Here is a 22,124-nt window from a genome sequence, read left to right as displayed (position 1 = left end):
TACCTCCCTTTGTGGTGGAAACTCTGTAATGTCCTCAGGAAATACATCATGAAACTGCTGCAAAACTAGGAACCTACTCAACACATTTGCATCTTCAAGCTCCTTACCCTTATCACTAGAAATGTGTATTGCAAATAGTTTACACCCCTTCCTATAGCTACGGTTTTCTTGCATAATTGTCACCATCCTAACTGATGTAGAATTTTTCTTACCTTGTAAGACTCTTAGTTCTCCATTGTAATCAACATACTCAATATCTATGTCATAGGGGTCTACCTTGCTTCTATGAAGATACAACCAATCCATGCCCAACAACATATTGTATGATCCCAATGGTAATACATTCAAATGTGCTATAGCAAGCATACCATTTAAGTCAAATGCACAAGCTCTTACACAATGATGAACTCACTTTTTTGTACCTATATCCAACTACACTACCCAAGACTCTGCATGCAATTCCTTACTGAAACCACACTTATCCACCAAGTCAGGACTAACATAGCTATAATTAGATCCACAATAAATCAAAATAGAAATAACTTGATCGCAAAGCTTACTGTCCATATCAATGATAAATGCCTGGTGTTCTACTTTCCTATTGTTCACTACTTCATAGAAATGTGGGATACTTTGACCAACATCCCCAATAGTGTTCGCTTCATGTGCACTGTATATATTAGGCCTTCCACTTTGATTCTATGGACAATCTCTCCTAAGGTGTTCCTCACCACATGTTCAACACTCCAACCGAACAGTTCCCTCACCTCTATGTTTTTGTTGCTGCTGTTGTGACCCATGCCACTGTCTATCTGTATTAAACTTCTTTTGCAGTGCCACATTTTCTTTCTCATCTGCATTCTGAGGCCTTTTTCTCTTAGGCTACCATTTGCCTCTACCCTTTTCCATTCTTTTCCATCCATGTTGGGACTCATTCTTACGCTTTGATTGTTCATAGAAATCCTTAAATTTCCCAATGACTTCCTCAAGTGACCGAGGCTCATCATAATCGATCCGATCTCTAAATGCTAATGGAAAACCACTGAGAAATCTTTGAACTTTAGCCTTCTGATCAGTAAGATACAGTACATACTTCAATATCTCTAAAAAATTGGTCATGTACTCTTCATATGTCATTGATCCCATACTCATATCATATACTTATTTAGCCTTATTGTCATAGTACCTTTTTGGCAAGTACTTCTTCCTAAAAAGCCTCTTGAACTCCCACCAACTCAATTCATCTATCCTAGTGTCTCTGAACTGCTTAACATGTTCCCACTAGATGTATGCTTTAACTTTCAAGCTAATGATATTTATTCTAGCCTTCATGTTATCTGTGTACTCATGCAACTCAAAGAATTTTTTCATCCCAAGTATCCAAGCCTCTACATATTCCAACTTCTTTACATCTCCATCAAAAGTAGGTGGCTTCACTTTCTTGAATTCATTTGGAAAGTATCCCCTATCACTCCTCCTGTAAGGATGATAATGATGACGATCATGATGTCTATTAGAACCAAGACTAGAACAATACCTGTAATCATCAGCTCTCTAATCCGGAGTATCCATCAACCTGCCATCTCTCACTGTATCAAATCTATCTGACCAGTGTCTACTAGGAGATCTACTTGCATATGCCCCATTAGTTCCATCCTCCTCTCCATGGTTGATCCAAAGCGACCCTTGTTGTTGAAAATCCAACAAACTTTGAAGAAGTATAGCATTAACCTCCTCTTGTTTCTCTTGTGCATGTACGGTCCGTTCATTATCTGCCTTGAAAATCCTTATCTCTTCCTTTAATTTTCCTAGTGTAACTACCAAATCAGGAAGATTTCCAACACAATATTGCTCTTCAGATTCATACTGAGAGTCTTTGTAGTCAACCATCTTGCTAGCCATTTGAGATTTCTTCCTGCAATACATAATATGTCATATAAACCAAATCAAAATAAACCGATGTACCTTAGTATAGCTCAGGTAGGATACCTTGTCTCCAAGATCACCAAATGAGCATGATACATGTATAACATAATCATAAAAACATATAGACATACCCAATAAATGTATCTAGACATAAAAATCACTCTAGTTAGGGTCTAGTCAAATGCAAGACCATATCAACAATGCATGCTATGACCTCATGCATGACAACAACCATCACTCCATTGTACACATTGTCGCATCAACCAACAATATGCATAAGGAATGCCAAAACAACTACACATCCATAAGTGCATGTAGTCAAGCATAAGCAATCAAATCTTGTAATCAACCGACAAGACTTTAATACATGCAATCAAAATATTCAAGAATGTAACCTAACATAAAACGGTTTAAGCAGGAGACATAAAATCAACATATAAGTGACATATAATCCATATACAGTCAGTCACATAGTTATGACAAATGCATCCCACAAAATCAATATCAAATTCACCATGATAACAATACTATAAACATAGTCAAGCATCAAGCAAATGCAACAAGCACATGGTATGGAAGTGTAAGAGACACACATGAAATTGAATTGCATGCATGATCAATACACCGCCCATCTAGACTGAGAGTTGAACCATGCTTTGATACCACTCTGTAACACCCTCCTCCAACATCCACTGAAGTAACTATGCCAACTGGGGTAAACATGAGATGAGAGGCTGCTATGATCTTATTCGACCTCCTAGGTGACCTAAATGAAGTGGAATCAATGGAAGATCACACACAATCATCCAACATCATCCACAAAAACTTCAAGAGATAAGTCGACCACTCAAACAACCTGTCCCTGGGTCCTACTATTGTTTTAACCAACTTAGGCCAAATTAACTTTCCCCATAAACTGCTAAGGCAAGTTCTAATGCTCCCTAGACACTACCCAGGTGCATTATAAGGCTCCACAGACACTGCCTAAGAAACTTAGTCTCTAGGATAATGCTCTTTTTTGCTAACATTTTGGGATTTGAGCAACCTTTTTCGGTCTGGAGCCCGAGACACTGCCCAAAATGGGATGATCACTTAAAATTGGTAAAATTACAAGGGAACAAAGATTCAAAATCAATAAGTTGAATAAGATCATAACTAGACCCTTACTAGCCATGACAAGAATTTCATCAAACATATCATCAACATGTAACTTATAGGTGTAAACAACAAAATTAAGTGTAGGGATCTCATACCTATCTGAGAATCGCCATGAAACATTTTTTCCTCATGCCATTTGTTGTCTTATCATTTGTTAGATCATAGATATGTTATTCATTCATATACAAGTAAGAACATGTTGAGAGCCATACATAGCTGTTATCACAAAATATACATATTACCAACATAATATGAACAAAAATACAATGGAAATATATACCATCAAAATCCATGTATAAATCACTACCTTTACACACGAAAATCAAGGGAATGAATTTCTCATTAATGAATGCAATGAACCAATCGAAGATGGGACTACCATGTTCCACTCGACCATAGATTAGTTGAGCCAAGTCTCTCTTCAGAAAGTCACTCTTGTGCCATATTCCATCATGAATGTGGGACTCATAGAACACATAAAAAACAACAATCAATGTGGATGCCACCAGAGTTCTCTACCTACATCGTGAGGAATTTTAGTGCCTCCTAGTCTCTTAGGCTTTACCATGAATCCACAGTTTGATCTAGGGATCACTAGATGCTACACCGAGACACAATTTCCAAGCTTTACTATGCATTCTATCCCAGAACAACTAGGCCCAATGGAGAGAAAATCCACCTCTTGGGTTTATTATATATCCCATCATTCACCGGAAATGGTTTCCTAGGCCCATCGATGCACATAATTTAGCTTTACCATAGCCCATAGTCTAGTTCAAAGGTCACTAGGCTAGTGGCTTCACGATCCTCAGTTATGTTCAAGGACCACTGCACCATGTGTCTGTCAATTTAGAGATCCACCCCACTCAACTTCGAATCCAATCCGTCCATCCCACATAAACTGAATGAGAGAACCCATCTCATCAAAGCTAACTGGAAATGACAAGGCTAGTTTGAAAATAATGTTACACTTCGAAAAACCCATTGATCTAAAATTTTGGGAAAACTTGTTAATTATATGCAAGCTCCCTCATCAGTAATTTAAAATGTGTTTAGGATTGTCTCAAATTAACCAAAATATGAAGGATTATGTATTAAGTAATCAGTGTCTTTTATGAGAAATTTATGAGATTAATTAGCTATTTAAAACACATAAAAAACAAGTAAAATTGCAGAGAAATAAAACACAACAAACTCATAACACAAAGCTGATAAAGGAGTTTACCCCTCCTGGGCTACATCTCCTTGGACCTGCTTCAATGGTTAGGCCCTCTTTGGATTAATGGTCAATTATATGATCACATGCACCTCCAATGATCCAATGTCTTTGCAACCCACTCCATTGGATTCAGAAGACCCAAAAACCCAAAAAATGTGTCTCCAAGCTCTATAATTGGACTTCAACTGATCTAGGCTTGACCTCCTCTACTAGTGGCCCTAGGCTTCCTTAAACTTCAGCGTAGAAAAATACATAAGTTCCCTTCTTCCTCTACAACCTATTTCATTGTGTTTAGAGCATCCAAATCATCTAGGAATGACTTTTCAGAGCCAAAATTGGTTGAAAACTTCCAAAGTTATGGCTTCTTCAAATTTTCCTAGGAAATCTCCACGAAAACTAGAGAAACTCCAGTTAACTCCGCCAAAAATGGAGGAATTCTAGATATAGTGGACCCACCAAACTACCGCCAACTAAATCTCACTTAATTAAGGGCTAATCATATATTAATTAGGGCTAATACTTTGTCGTTAGTGTTAGTGTTAGCCGCGGTTTATAACTTGGTCACATGGGAGGTTAAGGTTGGTGGTTCCTCTCCCAAACTCCAAAGTTTAACACTTTAAATACAAAGTGTGCCCTTAGTTGGTTAAAAACCATTAGTGTGGCATAATGTTAATGCATGGGGATTTTGTAGGTGAGGTCACGAGTTCAACTCCCTAGCCTGCCAATAAACTTTTAAATGACCTTTGAGAGGGCACGCGGCGGCCTCTGGGCTTGCCATGTGTCACCCTCTCATTGATTCACCCAATGGCATTAACCAATAACGTACTAACAAGTGTTAAAATCTGATTGAGCCATCTCTCAGAATATTTTAAGAATATTCCAAGGAATATTCTTTTTGTTGACTGGGCTGTACGGGTGCATAGTCAGCATCCCAATCAGCCTGTACCCAAAATTTGCATGTTTGATAAAAAGATGAAAAGGCTATAACTTTCTCATACAAAATCCAACTTGAGTGAAATGAGTTGTGTTGGGATCGTATCACTGAGATGGATGTGGTAATTTAGGGTTTGACTGATTCCAAGCACTTTGATATTTGAGCAAAGTTTTGTCCCTAATCTAGATTTTGATCACTCCTTCCCACTGATAGGCTTTTGGACCTAGAAAAGTTGGTTATCTGATGAGAGATGAATACTCTTCTCCTTTGCAAGTTCTATAAATTGATTCTACCTAGAAAAATCTCCATGGAAACCACTTGGGTTCACTGACATGCCTTACCTTGCAAATGGCTTGGTACTTCAACCAATGTTCTCCTTTTATTGTTGACCCAATCCAACGCTTCTTGGCTTCTTGCTGATTAAACATCCTATTGTACCAAAGTGATCCCTCAGTGCTTGGAAAACTGGCTGATGGCCTTCCCACTAAGAATCATGTTCCTCCTTTGCAACACATGAATTTGATGCAACCTTCTCCTTGGAAACCACTTTTCCAAGTTAATCCCATCTAAGTGAAGTACAATAATGAGTTTCAATATCGGTATTAAAAAGAAAAGAAATGACCATTCTTTTACCTCCATAGTACCAAATTCAACATTTGGAAGAATGCATTCACCATCTCTTTCACTTCTTGGCATCAACACATCAAATTCATTGTAGACTGTTTGATATTTTATAAGGGCTACAAATTTTTTATGGCATTTTGTTCCACCTTCGCTTCTTCATTCCATCATCCTCCAGTATTAACATGCTGCTCATGTCATGATATGAGAATGAAGGCTAATCATGAGCCTCTTATTGAAGCATAAACCTTCCAAAATCCTGTGACATATTGTCACAAGAAACACCATTAACCTTGAAAAACACTCATGCAAGAATATAACTTGACGACCTCTTCCTTTAACTTCTTCCAAGAAACAAATGTCACATCATGTGAACATCACCATGCACTCTTACATCTTTGTGTATAAACCATCTTGGTGTTAGTCGATGGTTTACTAAACACAATTCGACAAAACATGCTTCTTCAAACAATTGACTTTCAAGTCAAGCAAAAGCATGTACAACAACTTGACGATTTACAACAAGAATTCCACATTCTCGTGAAACAATTCGTCACATCTCCCTTTCATCTTTGGAGACAAAATCAACTCTTCCAATTCGATATAACACACATGTAACAATCAATCAACCACACCAACTGACACTCATGCAAGTGCAAATGATCAACATTCTCAAGTTGACAACATACATGTTAACAAAGAAATCAACCAAGACAAGTCAATCAGTAATGCATGTTCAAGCACAATGAAACTATAAAAAATTCCATTGTTCACACACTCGAAATCTCATGCATGTATAACAATTCTCAACACTCTCACAAGTACAATCACAAGTACAAGAATCCCATTGGTATGTACGAGTACTTAAAGAGATGAAAGGACCAAATTTTCTGCAATAAAGTGAGTCAACATACTCCACTTTCGAATACCTTCCTGGCGTAAATGTGCAAGTTCAAGAATGCAACATGCATGAAAATTTGTAGTTGCAAATTGACATCTTTGTTGCATCTAAGTGAGTCAACATAATTGTACTTTTCCAACATCTTTTTCATGCAATATGCAACATACTTTCAGGAGAAAAGAAATGCATCAATAAGGCCAAATTTGCATCAATTATAAAAAGAAATGTAAGGCATTAATTGGTTAACAAATATAACCATCTCTTTCCAAACCATTTGAATGGCTCTTCTTTCAGTTGAACTTCATCATGTGTATCATCCTAACCTGCATCAATTATGGAATCCTATTTTCCATTCTTTCCAAAATCTTTCTCCACCTTCTTCAAATGTTGTGGATGACTTGTTGGATGCAAAGTCCAACACTTGTCTATATTATGACCCTACTTATGGCAATGAGTGCAAAATAATTGCATCCTCTTTTCAACATGGTTTTCATTATCCAATGGACCTTTGGATTTCTATCTCTTTTGTTTTGAAAGTTTCTTATGTATGGATATCCTCTTCCAACACCTAGAAACAATATGGTTATTTAAACCACAAAGGGAACATGTAAATTTTCTCGAAATCTTATGTGAAGATTTACCATGTTTATCATAATCAAAAGAAACTTGATTAAAGGAAGATTTATACCTTGCACATTCACCTTTGTCGCCTTCTTGAGGAGGTGAATTTTATGAGGTAGTGGCTCTCTTCAGAATACCAACACTGGTTTGAATGACCTTAGATATTTCAACATCATCTTGTTTTCCATTTCTACTAGTTGCATGCTTATGAAAATATTCTTGTAAAGTGGGTATAAAACTTATGCATTCCTCATGAACACAAACTTCATAAGCTTGAGGTAACAAACTTGTAATGAAAGTCGTTCTTGGAACACCTTCATGTGCCTCCTTGGCTTTTTATCATTCTCCATCATGTTGTCGTAACAAAGATCCAAAGACCTAAGCGTTTCCTCAACAACAATTGGCTCAGCTTTTCCTAACCCTTTACCTTCATAGCCTATCTTCATCAATAATTTGGACCCTATTCCTCTAGAGTGTCTTTCAAAGGGACTAAAACATTCATTTTGAGAGGAAATTGAAGATAAACTTGAATTGCATACCTCATTTTCATGAAAATACTTGGCTAGGGTTTCCTTGGCATCATGGATTTGAATCTCCATCTCATGCATCTTTTCAAGAAGTTGTTGCTTCTCCTCCTTCATGACCATCAACTCCTCTTGAAGTATGGTATTTTCCTTCTTAACTTCATATAGCTCTTACACCATATCTCTCATGATGATAAGCTTTTGAAACATCTCTTCATAAAATAATCTTGCTAAGGAAGATGGATTAGAAACATCACCTGTTGAAGTTGCCATCACATAAACTTGCACACAGTTAAATTCTCCTTGCACAAATACAAAACTAATAGTTGAATTTCTTACTAACCTTGGAAAACCATCTCAGTGTTAAAATGAGCTAACAATGCTTTGATACCAACTTGATGTGAAATGTTGGGAAAACTTGTTAATGCTATGCAAGCTCCCTCATCAGTAATTTAAAATGTGTTTAGGATTGTCTCAAATTAACGAAAAAGTGAATGATTATGGTTTTAATATTGAGTGTCTTTTATGAGAAATTTATGAGATTAATTAGATCTTTAAAACACATATACAAGAAGTAAAAGTTTAGAGAAATAAAACATAGAAAACTCATAACAAAAAGCTGATAAAGGAGTTCACCCCTCCTAGGCTACATCTCCTTGGACCTACTTCAATGGCTATGCCCTCTTTGGATTAATGGTCAATTCTCTGATTACATGCACCTACAGTTCTCCAATGTCTTGGAAACTTGCTCCATTGGAATCAAAAGAACCAAAAACCCCAAAAATTACTCTCGATGCTTTGCAATTGGACTTCAGTTGATCTAGGTTTGATCTCTTCTTCTGGTGGCCCTAGGCTTCCTTAAACTTCAATGTAGAAAAATCACCCACAAAAGTGCCTTTCTGCCTCTACAACCTATTTCATTGTGTTCATTTCATCCAAAACATCTAGGAATGACTCTTTCTACGCCAAAATTGGTCAAACACTACCTAAGTTATGGTTTCTTCATTTTTTCCAAGGAAATATGCACCAAAACTGGAGAAACTCTAGTTAACTCCACAAAAAATGGAGGAATTACAGATTTAGCGGACCTGCCAAACTACCGCCAACTAAATCCCACTTAATTAAGGGTTAATCATGGCTTAATTAGCAATAATCCTTCATGGTTAATGTTAGCGCTAGGCGCCAGTTTGGAACTTGGTCACATGGGAGGTTAAGGTTAGTGGTTCCTTTGCCAAGCTGCAAAGTTTAACAGTTTGAATACAAAGTGCGCCCTTAGTTGGTTAAGAACCAGTAGTGTGGCATAATGGTAATATGTGGGGCTTGTGTAGGCAAGGGAATGGTTTCAACTCCCTAGCCTACCAATAAACTTTTAAATGACCATTGAGAGGGCACGTGGCGACCATCGCACTTGCCATGTGTCATCCTCTCATTGCTCCAGCCAACCCCATTGACCAATAATGTGCCGATAAGTGTCAAAATCTGATTGAACCATATGCCAAAATATTCCAGGAATATTCCAAAGAATCTTCCTTGGAATATTATTTTTGCTGACTGGGTTCTATGGATGCCTAGTCAACATCCCAGTTAGCCTATGCCCAAAATTTCCCTATTTGATAGAATGATCAAAAGGCTCTAACTTTCTCATACGAACTCTATTTTCAGTGAAACGAGTTGCATTGGGATTGTATCGCTAAGATGGACGCAGTGATCTAGGTTTTAATTGATTTCGATGAATTTGATTTTTGATCAATTTTTTGACCCTAATCTAGATTCTGATCAGCCATGCCATGGTAGAAAAGAAACAAATGTAATCGAATGCATGAAGATCAGAATCTGGATTAGGGGCAAAATTTTGCTCAAAAATCAAAGTGATTGGAATCCCTCAACACCCGAATGACCGCATCTGTCTTGGCAATATGATCCCAACGCAACTCCTTTCAATCAAAACGAAGCTCGTATGAGAAAGATAGACCCTTCTCTCTGTTTTGTCAAACAAGAAAATTTTGGGTATAAGCTAACTTGGATGATGACTAGGAATCCATACAACCCAGTTAGCAAAAAGAATATTCCAAAGAATGTTCCTTGGAATATTCTCAAAATATTCCAACAGGTGGCTCAATCGAATTTTGACAATTTTTGGCATGTTATTGGTCAAGAGAATTTTTGGTGGACCAATGAGAGGCTGACACGTGGCAAGACCGAAGGTCACCACATGCCCTCTCAAAGGTTGGGTAAAGTTTATTTGTGGGTTGGCTGAGTCGAACCTACGACCTTGCCTGCATAAGATCCACGCTCCACCACTATGCCACACCATGTCACTTAACATATAGTGGGCACGATTACTATTTAAAGCGTAACATGTGGCAAATTGGGGGGAGGAGAGGGCTAGCTCTATAGGCCAACCCCCTCTGCATGTGACCTCACCTCATAACCAAAGGTCGGTGCTAACGCTAACCGCGTGAGTTTAATGCACTCAGCAAGTTTAATGGTAATTAAACCATGATTATCACTTAATTAATTGCAAATTAGGTTTGTGGTAGTTTAGCAAGCTCGTTAAATCCGACAGTACTCCAAATGTGGTGGAGTTAACTGGAGTTTCTCCAGATCTGGTGGAGTTTTCCTAGGAAAAACTGAAGAGACCATAACTTCTTCAATTTTTGATGAATATTGGCTCATAAAGAGTCATTCCTAGATGATTTGGATGTTATGAACATAGTGGAATAGGTTGTAGAGGCAGAAAGGAACCTTTTGTATGTGATTTTTCTACATTGAAGTTTAAGGAAGCCTAGGGCCACTAAGAGAGGAGGTCAAGACTAGATCAGCTGAAGTTCAATTGCAGAGGTTGGAAATTCATTTTTTGGGTTTCTGGGTCTTCTAAATCCAATGGTAGTAAGTTGCAAGGCCATTGGAGCATTGCAGGTGCATTTGATTAGAGAATTGACCATTAATCCAAAAAGGGCGTAGCCATTGAAGCAGGTCCAAGGAGATGTAGTCTAGGAGGGGTGAACTCCTTTATCAGCTTTGTGTTATGAGTTTTTTGTGTTTTATTTCTCTACAATTCACTTCTTGTATATGTGTTTTTAGACAATTAATTAACCTCATAAATTGCTCATAAAAGGAACTCAACACTTGACACATAATTCCTCACATCTTGGTTAATTTTAGATGATCCTAAACACTTTTTTTTTAATACTAATGAGGGAGCTTGCATAGCATTAACAATTTTTCCCAATATTCAAATCAAATTGGTATCAAAGCATTGTTAGCTCATTTTTAAGCCTAAGATGGTTTGCCAAGGTTAACTAGAAAATTAGCTATTGGTTTTGTATCTGTGCAAGGAGAATTTAACTCTGTGCAAGTTTATGTATGTAAGTTGGATGCTTTGAGATGCTTCTTTATTGAGAAACTTTTTGAATATTTGTGAATCTTTTTTATGCATTACAAGTGTGATGGCAGCTTCAACAAGTGATGCTTTTAATCCATCTTCCTTAGCAAGACTCTTTTATTTAGAGATGTTGCAAGAGCTTATTATGGTGCAAGAGATGAATGAATATAGGAAGGATAACACTATGCTTCAAGAGTTGTTGATGGCCATGAATGAGTAGAAGCAAGAGATTCTTGAAAAGATGCATGAGATGGAGATTCAACTCCATGATGCCAAGGAAATCCTAGCCAATTATGTGCATGAAAATGAGCTATGCAATTCAAATTTATCTTCAATTTCCTCTCAAAATGAATGTTTTGGTGCTTTCGAAAGACACACTAGAGGAATAGGGTACAAATTGTTGATAAATATGGTTTACGAAGGTAAAGGGTTAGGCAAAGATGTAGAAGGCATAGTTGAGCCAATTGTTGTTCAGGAAAGGCCTAGGTATTTGGGTCTTTATTATGGACAACATGATGGAGAATGCTCCAAAGACAAGGGGGCACATGAAGGTGTTCCAAGAAGGAATTTCATTACATTTTCATTACCTCAAGCTTGTGAATTTTGTGTTCATGAGGAATGAAATTTTTTTATACCCACTTTGAAAGAAGATGCTCATAAGCATGCAACTAGTAGAACTGGAAAACAAGAGGATGTTGAAAGCTCTAAAGTCATTGAAACCATTGGTGGTATTCCGAAGAGAGCCACTACCTCATAAAATGCACCTCCTCAAGAAGGGGACAAAGGCGAATGTGCAAGGAATAAATATGACTTTAATCAAGTTTCCTTTGATTATGATAAACATGGTAAATATTCACATAAGATTTGGAGAAAATTTACATGCTCCTTTTGTGGTTTGAATAGCCATACTATTTCAAGGTGTTGGAAGAGGATAGACATACACAAGAAACTTTAAAAAAAAGGGAGGCAGGAAGTCAAAGGTCCATTGGATAATAGAAACCATGTTGAAAAGAAGATGCTATTATTTTGCACTCATTGCCATAAGCGGGGTCATCTTGTAGACAAATGTTGGGCTTTCCATCCAACAAGTCATCCACGAAATTTGAAGAAGGCGGAGAGAGATTTTGGAAAGAATGGAAAAGAGGATTCCATGATTGATGTGGGTCAGGATGATATACATGATGAAGTGAAATTGAAAGAAGCACCATCAAAATGGTTTGGAAATAGATGGTTAGATTTATTAACCAATTAGGGCCTTGCATTTATTTTGATAATTGATCCAAATCTTGCCTTACTGATGGATTTCCTTGATATTTGGATGCATTTCTTTTCTCCTGAAAGTATGTTGGAAAAGTAGAGCTATGTTGACTCACTTAGATGCAGCAAAGATGGAAATTTGCAACTACAAATTTGAATGCATGTTGCATTCTTGAACTTGCATGTTTACACCAGGAAGGTGTTTAAAAGTGGAGTATGTTGACTCACTTGATTGAAACAAATTTGGCCATTTCAGCTCTTTAAATACTCATACATACTAATGGGATTCTTGTACTTGTGATTATACTTTTGAGAGAGTTGACAATTTTTATGCATGAGAGTTTGTGTGTGTGAACAATGGAATTTTTAATAGTTTCATTGTGCTTGAACATGCATGAGTGATTGACTTGTGTTGGTTGATTGCTTTGTTAACATGTACGTTGTCAACTTGAGAATGTTGATCATTTACAAAGGCATTAGTGTTGGCTTCTGTGGTCTATTGATTGTTACATGTATGTTATAGCGACTTGGAAGAGTTGATTTTGCCTCCAAAAATGAAAGGGAGATGTGACAAATTGTTTCAAGAAAATGTCGAATTCTTGTTGTAAATCATTAAGTTGTTGTACATGCTTTTGCTTGATTTGAAAGTCAATTGTTTGAAGAAGCATGTTTTCTTGACTTGTGTTTATTAGATGGTTTATACACCAAGATGTAAGAGTAGATGATATTGTTCACATGATGTGACATTTGTTTCTTTGAAGAAGCAAAAGGAAGAGGTCATCAAGTTATATTCTTCCATGAGGGTTTTTCAAGGTTAATGGTGTTTCTTGTGACAAGATGTCGTAGGATTTTGGAAGGTCCATGCTTGAGAAAAAGGCTCATGATTAGCCTTCATTCTCAAATCATGACATGAGAAACATGTTAATACTGGAGGATGATGGAATCAAGAAGTGAAAGTGGACAGAAATGCCAAAAAGATTTGCAGCCATTGTAGACCATTTGATGTGTTGACACCAAGAAGCGAAAGAGATGGCGAATGCATTCTTCCATGTGGAATTTGGAACCATGGAGGTAAAATAATGGTCATTTGTTTTCTTGTTACTACTGATATTGGAACTCATTGTTTTAGTTCACTCAGATGGGATTAACTTGGAAAAGTGGTTTCCAAGGAGAAGCTTGCATCAAATGCATGCGTTGCAAAGGAGGAACATGATTCTTATTGGGAATACCATCAATTAGCTTTCCAAGCACTGAGGGATCACTTTGGTACAACATGGTGTTTAATCACCTAGCATCCAACAAGTGTTGGATTGGGTAAGTAGTAAAAGTAGAACATTGGTTGAAGTACCAAGCCATTTGCAAGGCAAGGCATGTCAGTGAACCCAAGTGGTTGTCATGGAGATTTTTCCAAGTAGATTCAATTGATAAAACTTGGGAAGGAGAAGATATTCAATTTGCATCAGGTAACTAACTTTTGTGGGTCCATAATCTTGTCAGTGGGAAGGAGTGATTGGAATCTAAATCAGGGGAAAAATTTTTCTCAACCAAATTATTCAGAATCGATCAAAGATTGAATGACCACGTCTGTCTTAGTGATATGATCCCAATGCAACTTGTTTCACTCAAAACAGAGCTCGTATGAGAAAGATATAACTTTTTCTCTATTTTGTCAAATATACAAATTTTGGGTACATGCTAATTGGCATGTTGGCTAGGCATCCGTATATCCCAGTCAACCAAAAGAATATTCCTTGGAATATTCTGATAGGTGTCTCAATTGAATTTTGACAATTTTTGGCATGTTATTGGTCAACAGAATTTTTGGTGGAACAATGAGAGGCTGACACGTGGTAAGACTAGAGGCTTCCACATTCCCTCTCAAAGGTTGGGTAAAATTTTATTTGCAGATCAACAGAGTTGAACCTGCGACCTTGGACGCACAAGCCCCATGCTCCACAGTTATTCCACACCATGTCACTTAAGATATAACGGGCACGATTACTATTTAAGGTGTAACATGTGATGGATTGGGGGGAGGAGAGGGCCAGCCCTTCTGGCCAACCCCCTCCACATGTGACCTTACCTCATAACCAGAGTCTGGTGCTAACGCTAACCACGCGAGTTTAATGCATTAAGTAAGTTTAACGGTAATTAAATCATTATTATCACTTAATTAATTGTGGATTAGGTTGGCGGAAATTTAGCAGGCCCACTATATCTGACATTACTCCAAATTTGGGGGGGTTAACTAGAGTTTCTTTAGATTTGGTGGAGTTTTCCTAGGGAAAACTGAAGAGACCATAACTTCTTCAATTTTTAACCAATTTTAGCTCAAAAAGAGTCATTCCTAGATGATTTGGATGATCTGAACACAATGAAACATGTTGCAGAGGCAGAAATGAACTTTAGCACATGATGCTTCTACGTTGAAGTTTAAGGAAGCCTAGGGCCACTAGGAGAGGAGGTCCAGCCTAGATCAGTTGAAGTCTAATTGCAGAGCTTGGCAAGTCATTTTTTGGGTTTTGGGTTTTATGAATCTAATGGAGTAGGATGCAAAGCCATTGGAGCACTACAGGTGCATGTAATCATATATTTGACCGTTAATCAAAAGAGGGCCTAGCCATTGAGGCAGGTTCAAGGAGATGTAGCCTAGGAGGGGTGAACTCCTTTATCAGCTTTGTGTTATGAGTTTGTTTTGTTTTATTTCTCTACAATTTTCTTGTTGTATATGTGTTTTTAAAGAACTATTTAACCTCATAAATTGCTGATAAAATACGCTCAACACTTGACACATAGTTCCTCACATTTTGGTTAATTTGAGAGGATCCTAAACACATTGTTTTTAATACTGATGAGGGATCTTGCATAACATTAAAATGTTTTCCCAACATTTAGGTCATGTGCCAAATCTAGCAAGGAAAATATTCTTGCAAGTCGTTACCTACATGAAGCTTGTTGTAGCTGCTTGATCCTAACTTTCCCTGCTTGATCCTTGCCTCCTCTTGCCTTCTTTACCTTTCTTACTCCAATGTCAAAGTGCTCCAAGAAAAATCTAAGTGTCCAAGAGTATGGGAGAGAGAGAGAATAATGAGAGTGCTCCATCACTAAAATGACAAAAGGTTACCAATTGATCCTCAGAATCATTTTTATGAATGAGGCCTCTATTTTCTTCATTTTCCATTATTTTCCTTGATTTTCTTCCTCACATGAAACCTGTGGCCTTTCACTTCCTTTTTCTCCTAATTTCCATTATTTTAATAAATAATTGTGCCAAAATGCCATTTTTCCTTTCCAATTTCCTTAGCCATAAACAACGAAACGAACACACACTAGGATGTCTTGCCCAACATTCAGCTTGGAATAAGTGTCCCATCAATTGTCACGTTATCTTTTTTAAGTTTTATTACATGGAATTTTCACCAAGGATGTTACAGAACCCTCCTCCTTGGGGGACACCATCCTCGGTGTTCACTCGCACATATACCTCAGCAATCTGCTGAAAGAATATATATTGCTAATGGAGCTTTATAAGACAACTCAATGTTGTATTTACAATGAAAGATCTACTCAAAATTCATGACAACATGAAAACATACCGCATAGTGGAGATTTATAACATAACTCATTATGGTATTTATAATGATCATCCTACTGAGTGCCATCCCATATAACATCATAACATCATGATAATATAACCACATGATAGCATAGTAACACGACAACATAATCATAATGACATGATATCCATGCCGCATAGTGGAGCTTTATAACATAGATTATTATGGTGTTTACCTCCATATACATGTGTACATATAGCAGCATCATCATAAATATAGATATCAAAACATGTACCAAAGCATAGGGGATAAAATACATTGAATCGCTTAGCTCGTGTAAGATGCTAAACCTGGATAAGAACAAAGCACCATGGGAAAGAAAAGTGAGCTTTTAAGGAAAATCCTAGGCAAGTGGATAAAAAGGACCACAAAAGCTAGACACCATTGAAGGAAATTAATCACTGAATAAACGTATGAAATACAGATGGAAGGCATCATTAGAGGTTGTTGATACCTTGGCAAGTGAGTCTTAGCTAGGGGGTGTATTGGAGGAATTCAATTCAAGATTGGGTGGTAAAGGTTTCATAATCCCAAGTGTGTGTTCCTCACACAATGATATTGGTTAGGTTGTTGTTTTATTGATTCACTTCTTTAATGTATGAAATTTTGGTTAAATGTTGTCGGTTGGAAGGCTGTCAATTTACGATTAGTCTTTCAATAGGATAATATAGTAAAAATAAAGATATGTCTATGATTTTAAATTCAGATACAAGTATTTCTGAAAATTTGAATTCAAAAAAGATATGTCTAAGGTTTTGAATACAGATAAAATTATTTTTGTAATTTTGAATTCAGAGAAAGATATTTCTGCAATTTTAAACTCAGATAGTGGTATTTTCTGTGATCATGAATTTCGAAAAGATTAATTGAGTTTATTTCTGTTATGCATGTAATCTGTGAAGATAAATTCAGTTGTTTACAAATGAAATATTACAGGTTTAACAATATATAGGTTTTGTTTCTATAGTTAATATGTATGGAGGTTATGGTAACAAACTAGCTATTGTTAGGTTTATTTTTACTGTTACCCAACATGAGATTTGGATTAACAAATCTAGGAGGTTAAGGATTTGTTCTACAACCACGCTAAGTACGTAAGTCACTTATGAAATCTCGTGAATATTACAAACTGATTCTAGTAATGACCAAGAACTCTAGTTAAAAATAGTTGCATGTAAATAGTTGTTGAGAGGAGGGTGTTTATAAATCAATATAAGAAAGTGAATGAGAATTATGATTGGTGTACATCCCATAATATATTAGTTTGATTAATTCAATAGTCAATAGAGAAGGAGTTAGAGACTAAATAGTCAATTTGAATATGGCTTCATAGCATAATAATAATAAAATCTTGTTCCCGATGAATGCATGCCTCTTAATTAGCAGCTAACTCTGAATCTATAATTAGTAAAGGAGTGGTGCATGAAAGGTCCTTACAAGTCTGGTAGAAATTACCTTGTCTGGGTAAGACCACAAAATAATTGATTACTGAAACCTAAGATATAGCTTCGTGGGAAGGAAAACATATTACACAGACATGAATCAAATTCCTATGTAAGCAATTTGACAAATTAAATTAATTCCGGGAATTACAGGATTTGTAACAAACACAGTTTTCTCAACGGTTGAATAGATATTTACCAGCGCGATGTGACCAGAGTTATGGTTTACAATTAACTTTAGCATATATATATGTGTGGGGTATATATATATATATATATATATATATTAATTGGATAGGAATAAAAAACTAACACTTGCAATTTCCAAAGGAATAAAAATGGTCACTGAATGGAATAGAGATGTATTACTGGAATGTAAATACATTTATACATACAAAATCACAAAAATAAATAACCCATAAATATAACCGTGATTGTATACAGGTATTATTTGCAGACATTACAACAATGAAAACATCACATTCTATCTAGTGAAGAATGAAAGGAATATATTAACCAATATAACCAAATTTTTGAATATGTAATTGTTATTATAGTCCCGAAATTGGACCATCTAAAATAGATGGTGTGTAAAGAGGAAAATTAATTACAGAGCATTACTAGAATAGATAGTGTTCACATTAGGTGATCCAAAGGTTTCGCTTTTTCCTATATACAAACTGGCTTCTCATCACATAGTGTGTTGAGTAGGTGCCCTCATCAGTTGAGGTTTCAAAAACTAAATAGTTCGAATAGATAAAATGGAAATTCATAGAAGAAAAGTTCCTTAACGCCAGAAAATTAAACCCATAATAAAGTTATAGCCCTTGTGATACCAAAAATTTCCCCATAGACAAATAAGCCCAAGAGTCTTCGTTATGCTGAAACAAGTGTAAACAACCAGAAACCATAACAAAATTGGGAATAGATACCAAAGGTGACAGGATGATCTCACCGAATAGAGGTGTAACTGGAAGGAGCAGCGGCTGCTTGAAAATCATAGAAGATAGAGAATGAACTAAGTAATGTTATCATTCCAAAGCGATTGCAACAAAGAAGCATTAAACCCCAAAGGGAAAATAGTCTTACCTGTGTGGGATCTGAAGAAATTGTGGAGTCTATGGCTTTAAGCTCTGTCAATAAGTAAATTGGTAGAGTAAACCATGGTGTGAGAGAAATGTATTTCACCCATGAAGGGTAGGCATAATGAAGGCATAAATTACCTTACCGCAACTTTTGTGGTGAACTAGAGAGACAGTGGTGGCGAACTGACTCGGTGGTGGAGCAAATCGCTTATACTTTTTGTGATTTCCTTACGAAACTAAGAAGAACCATTACTGCATTCATACCATTAAATGAAGCATTGTAATCTTGCCAAGATAAGGAAAGAAGAGTTAAGTTAAGGTTAACTTGGAAGATATTGTAACTCGTTACATGGAAGAGGCGTAGTAAGAATTGAACTCAAAACCACAAGAATTTCCACCATAAGCGTTATCCATTGAACCTGTAGTTAAGAACCGACATGAATGTACAAAGTGTGAGAAACAGGCTAAAAGGAAAAAAAGAACTCCATGAAAAGTCCAAACCTGGAGAAATTAAAAATATCGTCGTTACATAGAAATACCAAATAATATAGTTGCCTCACGAAAATACCAGAACAAAGGAATTTAACAATTTAGCCACAATGATACCTGGAAGCATGGAGAAAAAAATGCAAAGTGTTAGGGATGCCATCTTTGAATATCCACCATGATTTATTGAGGGTCACATGGAAGCCATGCACAAACGGTGACTATCGAAACCACACAACAGAGCGACCAGGAGAGGAGGGCAACAACAAATTTGGCATAATGCCCAAGTATCCATAATAAAGGAGGATTAGGGTTGGAAAATTTTATCTCAACCCTTGATTGACTTAAGAATAATCTTAGGTGTTGAACGCTTCCTAATGAGCCACCTGCACTCCATGTGATGGAGGCAATCATGGCACAAATAGATTGGTTATCACATTCCCAAGATGAGACCGTACAGAGAGAAATACATAAAAGAATTAAATAATTAAATAAGGATGTTGTATGGGAAAGAAAAGGTTAAATGTGCATCGGGGAAACCACTTAGGTATACATTAACAAGGGTCTTCATGACATTAATCCGGAATGCAACAAATGAAGTTCTTGAGTTATATAAATTATAACCTTTAAACCCAAATGGATCATCGTGGATATACCATTATGGCTACATGAGGGATAGTGTGACATGGACACATTTTTAGGTATATAAACTGAGTAAGTATATCATATAACACATAAGGCTTCAACCCCTTAACTTATGGTTACCACTAGATTAAAGAATAGGTCTACAGAAAAAACAAACAAACAAACAAACAAACAGGGGATTAAGGTTATGAAATGCTTAAAGGGAAATGAATTATGATTACTTTAATGATACAAATGAATTTTGTGTGTACAAGTATAGGGATGGAGAAAAGAAAAATCTTTGGCATAGTGATCATAGAGTCACGACAGATGGTATCAGAGCACAAGTTCACCGCTGGGGCCTTAAGGAACCATCATAGAAATAGTAAACAAACTTGTGTGTCTTGACAAGTTGATGTAGAGAACAACTCAAAATTGATTGTGTTTGCTTCATAAGGTCAATAAGAAAGAAATACTCTTATAGAGGAATGGCAGAGGAGGTTCCAACCATCACTAAAGGGGAAGACCTATATGTTGAATTGCGGAATGGGTCTACCCTAACAACTACTCAATTTATGGATGTTATTATGAAGCTGCAACTAGAGTTGACATATTTGAGCAGAAGCAATGGGCATATGTTTAAGGCCAGTGACGAACAAGAAAGAATGATCAAAGGATTGTCGGAAAAGTATATCCATAAAACAGTGGAACCTGATATAGTGAAAGGAATAAAAAGGGCTGCAGAACCAGAGAATTTTGAAAGTGGGTGGGATTCTGATAGAACATACCCCAGAACACAAAAAAAAGAAACAAACACAACTATAAGGGGACTTTATAAAAATTAAGCCCCCTACTTTTGATGGAGAGAAAGAGGAGGATGTCGAAGCATGACTGCTTAGTATGACAAAAAAAATTTCAAGGCTATGAATATGAGAGAAACTTAAACGCCAAATTGGCCATTTATCTGCTGCAAGGTAAAGCAACCCTCTGGTAGGAAGAAGCAAAAAGTGTGCATCTGTTGGAGGAAAAGATAGTACGTTGGGAGGAATTTCGGAGGAAATTCAAGAACTGCTATTTATGTGAACGTTATAATGATGACCGTGTAAAGGAGTTCCATGAGTTAAGGTTGGGACAATTAACCATGGATGAATTTGTGGAAAAATTCACCAATTTGTTGCAGTATGTTCCATACATTAAAGTAGAAAAAGCCAAGGTATCTTGGTTTATGAACTGTTTTCCTACTATCTACAAGGAACGGATTGAGTTTGAAAATACGAAGACAATGGATGAAGCAGTAAGAAAGACAAGGTTGTGTTACCAACAGATTAAGAATAAGGGAGAAGGATCTAAGTTTTTTTTCGAAGGCTCACTAATTTGCATACCTTTTGCTCTTCCATTTTAATAGAAAATCCCTCTTGGTGAAAGATGTATACATCATCTTTTAGTTCTCCATTTAAAAAGCTAGTTTCTAAATCCATATGATGTATTTCCCTTCCTTTTTGAGTTGCAAGAGAAAATAAAGTTGTAATAGTGCCCCATTTAGGTATAGGAGCCAATAAAGGATAAATGTTTAATGTCATCTTATTTTATTATAGAAAAAGTGATAAATGTTTAAAATTTTAAATAATTGAGTTAATTTTTGTTTTTGTTTTTGAAGACGTTTATTTCAAATGCGCGCAAATAAAGTTGTAATAGTGCCCCATTTAGGTATATTAAGATGATTTTAAGTTTAATGTCATCTTTAATGTCATGTTTAATGTCATGATAGAAAATAAAGTGGTAATAGTGCCCCATTTAGGTATAGGAGCCAATGTCACTGTTTATAGAAATATATATTAAGATGATTTTAAGAAAATATATGTTTTCAATATCTAAATAGTGTTATTTTTTATAAGTTCCTTTAATAATCTTTTAGTTTAAGTTTGGATTTTGATTTAGATGGAATGTGCATATTATTTTTCATATTCTAATAATTGATTTATCGAAAATGATGTTGAAAACAATGTGTATATGTTTTATTTTGTCCTCTTTTTTTTTTTAAGTTTAAGCTTATAAAAAGGAATTAAACTAAGTAATCCTCGATAGGGTGGCACATTGTGAAAATTCATTTGTTTATCAAATACAACGTTTCATTTGTTTTTATTAATATAAATATTTTTTTTAAGTAAATTTAGTTATATATAGATTTTACAATTAGGAATATTTGAGATTTGAAAATTTAAAAATAAATATTTTGTAATATAAGATAAGATAAAATTAACTAAAATATAGTTATTAAAAATATTTCATTATTTGCACTTATCTTATCATATTTAAGGGTGTGT

Source organism: Pinus tabuliformis, chromosome 4_1 (genome assembly GCF_031772625.1).
Source record: "Pinus tabuliformis cultivar Carrire ecotype Pingquan chromosome 4_1, CPIR1, whole genome shotgun sequence".
Taxonomy (NCBI): domain Eukaryota; kingdom Viridiplantae; phylum Streptophyta; class Pinopsida; order Pinales; family Pinaceae; genus Pinus; species Pinus tabuliformis.
Note: the sequence above shows the minus strand (reverse complement) of the source record.